The sequence below is a fragment of the Colobus angolensis genome, unplaced genomic scaffold, assembly GCF_000951035.1.
Source record: "Colobus angolensis palliatus isolate OR3802 unplaced genomic scaffold, Cang.pa_1.0 Scaffold14, whole genome shotgun sequence".
Taxonomy (NCBI): Eukaryota; Metazoa; Chordata; class Mammalia; order Primates; family Cercopithecidae; genus Colobus; species Colobus angolensis.
Genome location: NW_012114488.1, coordinates 2,776,193 through 2,780,847, shown reverse-complemented (window position 1 = coordinate 2,780,847; position 4,655 = coordinate 2,776,193). Strand labels below are relative to the sequence as shown.

At 37.3% G+C, this 4,655-nt stretch overlaps 1 protein-coding gene across 2 annotated transcripts in view; it reads right to left on the bottom strand.

The window, feature by feature from the left end:
• Window positions 1-3,872, bottom strand: part of MSR1 (macrophage scavenger receptor 1) — an 87,837-nt gene extending 83,965 nt beyond the window's left edge. For both annotated transcript variants that reach the window (XM_011934892.1, XM_011934893.1), the window contains exon 1: window positions 3,642-3,872. The gene's annotated coding sequence lies outside the window, so the exon portion shown is untranslated. The remainder of the gene's footprint in view (window positions 1-3,641) is intronic.
• Between the last annotated feature and the right edge of the window lie 783 nt (window positions 3,873-4,655).

Genomic DNA, 4,655 nt, shown 5'->3' with positions numbered 1-4,655 from the left:
TCTGAAAAAAAAAAAAAAAAAATTATAGGCATTCTTATGTTTTCTGCCTATAAATGTTTTCCTCACTGCAGCCTCAACCTCCTGAACTCAAGGAATCCTCCCACCCCAGTCTTCTGAGTAGGTGGGACTCTAGGTGGATGCCACCACACCCGGCTAATTTTGTTTATTTTTTGTATAGATGAAGTGTCCTTGTGTCTTATATGGCAGATATTTTCTCCCAGGCTGTCTTGTCTGTTTTCTTTTTTAGTATATTATTTAATTTAGAATAGTTTTAGATTGACAGGAAAATCACAAAGATAGTGCAGAGTTCCCATATAGCCTACACCCAGCTTCCTCTATTATTATCTTATGTTATTATTATACATTTATCACAGTTAATGAACCAATATTGATACATTATTGCTAAGTCCATACTTTATGCCGATTTCCTTTAGTTTTTACCTACTGTCGTGTCGTGCCTGACCCCTATGGATGCCAATAGCGATGGCACCATGTCCAAGAGGCTGAAGAGGAGACCTGGAGGCAGTGAACGAGACATAGGGTTTATTTATTTATTTATTTTGTTTTTTTGAGACAAGGTCTTGCTCTGTTGCTCAACCTGGAGTGAGTGCAGTGGCATGATCACTGCTCACGGCAGCCTCATCCTCCTGCACTCAAGTGATCCTCCCGCCTCAGCCTCCTGAGTAGCTAGAACTACATGTGCATGCCACTACACCCGGCTAATTGTTTTTATTTTTTGTAGAGATGGAGTCTCACTGGGTTTCCAAGGCTGGTCTTAAACTCCTGGGCTGAAACAGTCCTCCCACCTCAGACTCCCAAAGTGCCGGGATTATAGGTGCGAGCCACCACACCTGCTTGAGACACAGGGCTGATTGAGGGGGACTTACGTATGAGGACAGTCCAGTGGCAGTAGGCTGGACAAGAGAACCACTACTGTTTGTAAACAGCATGCAGTTTATATAGGATTTTTACTTAGCAACCTTCACCTAACCTAAAGCAAAGGGCCTTGACCCTGTACATGACCTGAGTTCCAAGGGATGGGCCAAGGGTTCTTCATAGATAAGGGGTGAATCTCTAGAGCAGCCACTCTCAGATTCCTTAACTCAGGACCGTCACGCGTGTTTCTTACATCTTTCTCAGGGTATGCTTACGTTATTGGTGTCAGATGCATCTGCCACACCTGTCCTTCTTCTGTCCCAGGGTCGCCCCCCAGGACACCACATTACATTTACTCTTCATGTCTCCTTAATCTACTCTTGGTTGTGACGGTTTCTCAGCTATCCTCATTTAAAACCTTTTTTTGTTTTGGGATTTTTTTTTTTTTTTTCAGATGGATTCTCGCTCTGTCACCCAGGCTGGAGGGCAGTGCCAGTATCTCGGCTCACTGCAGCTTCCATCTCCTGGGTTCAAGCGATTCTCCTGCCTCAGCCTCCTGAGTAGCTGGGATTATAGGCATTTGCCACCATGCCCAGCTGATTTTTGTATTTTCCACCATGTTCGTCAGGTGATCCACCCGCCTCGGCCTCCAAAAGTGCTGGGATTATAGGCGTGAGCCACCACACCTGGTCATTATTTTCATAATTTAGCTTTCTTCTTTTAAAACATTTCTTTAGGATAATTCACTATATGTGAAACTCAAAGGTGAAAGGAAAACTATTTTCAACTTCTTGGGCTCTACTGTCTTAGTGATCTTTAAAAAGATTGCATAAATTTATAAATATTCCAGACTTATATATGTATATGGCAGTTTCAAACAAAACTCACTACCATTGAATAATAAAGCTTATTTTAGAATCATTTAGATTTTGATAAGAGTTAAATAATACCTAAAAGTGGTTTTCATTTTTATGTTTTATTATTAATGTTGAGAGAGACTTCACTATAATTGTTTGTCATATATTTTTCTTCTTGGGTTATTATCTATTCATATTCACTGCTTATACATCCCCACAGGTTCCTTTTACCTGTGCATGTGAATAAGTTCTTTATATTTAATACATATTTACCATCTGTCTTTTCATACTTGGCATGTATTCATTTTTCCAAGATTTTTCCCTATTTAGTTTTTTCATCATATTCTTATGGTCAACTTTATCTTCAAGATTTGAAATAAATAATAACCTTATGATCCTCTTTATTATATAAAATAAAGTTTTAATTTTTGTAACAGCAGTTGAATGTGTATATAAAATGAAAATTAAGTTAAGATTATTTGTGAAATTAACAGTTTTATGCTTAAGGAACAGCTTAAGGAACCTGTCTGTAAGAAGGATTTTAGTAAGAAATGGAAATATTTATATTGCGCCTGAGGTCACTGATATTCATCCTTGGTAGCAAAGAAGAAAGAGCACCAATTTTTGAATCTGAAATCTAGATTTGAGTATTGACTGTGACGTCATTTAGCTGTGTGACCTTAGGCAAATATTTTAACTTATTTGAACTGAAGTTTCTTTAGATATGTAAAATATGATCACAATATAAGTTTAAAGAATTATTGTGAGCATTAAAAATAATTTTTGTAAATTGTCTGATAACACAAAAAACCATCAATATATGAATCACTGTTATTTTAAAATGCTGTTTTAAAAAAAAATATGAGCTTTTCTTATTTTGTTCTCACAGCGTGTTCATGAGGTACACAGTAGTATTTTCTCCATTTTACAGGGTAGGGAACTAAGACCTGAAATGTGTAAGTAACTAGTCAATGTTATGCACCTAGGGAGTTGGGGAGCTGGCATTTGAACACAGGCAGTCTACTCCCAGAAGATCAGCTCTTACCCACTGCAGAAAACTGCTAATCACTGCATAAAACATTCATAATCTCAGTTCTATGGTTTTTCTATAACTATATTTACCTGGTCAATGCAAATGCCAGCCTCCCATTGTATGCCATGTGAATCTTACTTACTCTTCAAGATTAATCTAGCATCTCCATGAAGATTTATTTCTGACAGACTTTTTTCCCATAGAAGTAATTTTGGCCTCGCCTATATTTTCATAGTAATTATCTACAGTTCTTTCATACTACTTAAGGTGCTCAAATTACATTATGCCTATTTGGGGATGTTTTAAATCATAAGATTCCTGAACACAAAAAGAACTATATTTTATTTTTTGTATCCTTTCCCCACATCTAGTTCAATGAAGTGCATATAGTAGATACTCAGCCAATATTTGCTATATAATCAAGGAAAGATAATAAAAGGCATTACATTAAAGCCAAAAATATTCCATGAAAAGTTATGAAAGGAGAATAACTGAAATATATCAAATTATACTTTGAATAAAGTCAATATCTTAAACAAAATATGCTTAATTATATGAAAAAAAAAAAGCATCTTGCCAGTGCAAACTACAAAGCATTTAGTATATTTCATGTGCATTTGTGAACACATATGTTTTTCACTCACGGAAAATTTAGCAGAAATCTCTATTTTTTGATTATCAAAAAAAACAAAACAAATTAGTGCTGATAGAATAAAGCATTCTACTAGAAATCATTCATCATATATATATATACACACACAGAAATTTATCATATATCACATACACACATACATACACACATAGAGTAGACATATAAAAATCAATAGAAACAATTCTGGAAAAAAAATTAAAATAAGCTTTTTTTTTTTTTTTACCTTTGGTCCTAAAGAAAGCAGCACTGATTTATCCACTTTTCTCTCTTTACAATTGAAACCTAAAATCTTTATCTCATAGTATTTCAGCATCTGGTACATGAAGAAAGGAAATGACACATCGGTGTGTTGAAAATCTTTCTTAATGTGTTTCAATAGCACTGTCACCAATGCACAGGTTTGCAAAATCTAAATTTGTCAGATAACTCACTCTTCACCCCATTTAGGCCACTTAAAAAAAAAAGAGAAGTGAAAAGAAAAAGCAACAAGGGTTGTTGAAACAAGCACATAATTTATGGCAGATTGAGCTTTTTTTTTTTTTGGAGACGGAATCTCGCGCTGTCACCAGGCTGGAGTGCAGTGGCTCAATCTCGGCTCACTGCAACCTCCGCCTCCTAGGTTCTACAGGCGTGTACCACCACGCACAGCTAATTTTTTTGTATTTTAGTAGAGACGGGGTTTAGCCATGTTGGTCAGGATGGTCTTGATCCTCTGACCTCATGATCTACCCGCCTCGGCCTCCCAAAGTGCTAGGATTACAGGCGTGTGAGCCACTGCACCTGGCCTGATCTTTCCTTTTTTATAAGTAATCCATGCCTTCTAAAACATTCATTAATTCTCATGATCTCCCCTTTCATGTTACTATAATGTTGAGTAAAGACTCCATGTTTGGCCGGGTGTGGTGGCTCACATCTGTAATCCCAGCACTTTGGGTGGCCGAGGCAGCTGGATCACTCGAGGTTAGGAGTTCTAGATCAGCCTGGCCAACATAGTGAAACCCATCCCTACTAAAAATACAAAAATTAGCCAGGCATGGTGGCATGCGCCTGTAATCCCAGCTACTCAGGAGGCTGAGGCCGAAGAATTGCTTGAACCCAGGAGGCAGAGGTTGCAGTGAACAGAGATCACACCACTGCACACCAGCCTGGGCAACAGAGTGAATGAGATTCCATCTCAACAAAACAAAACAAAACAAAAAACAACAAAAAAAACAAAACGAAGAGTCCATGTTTAGTG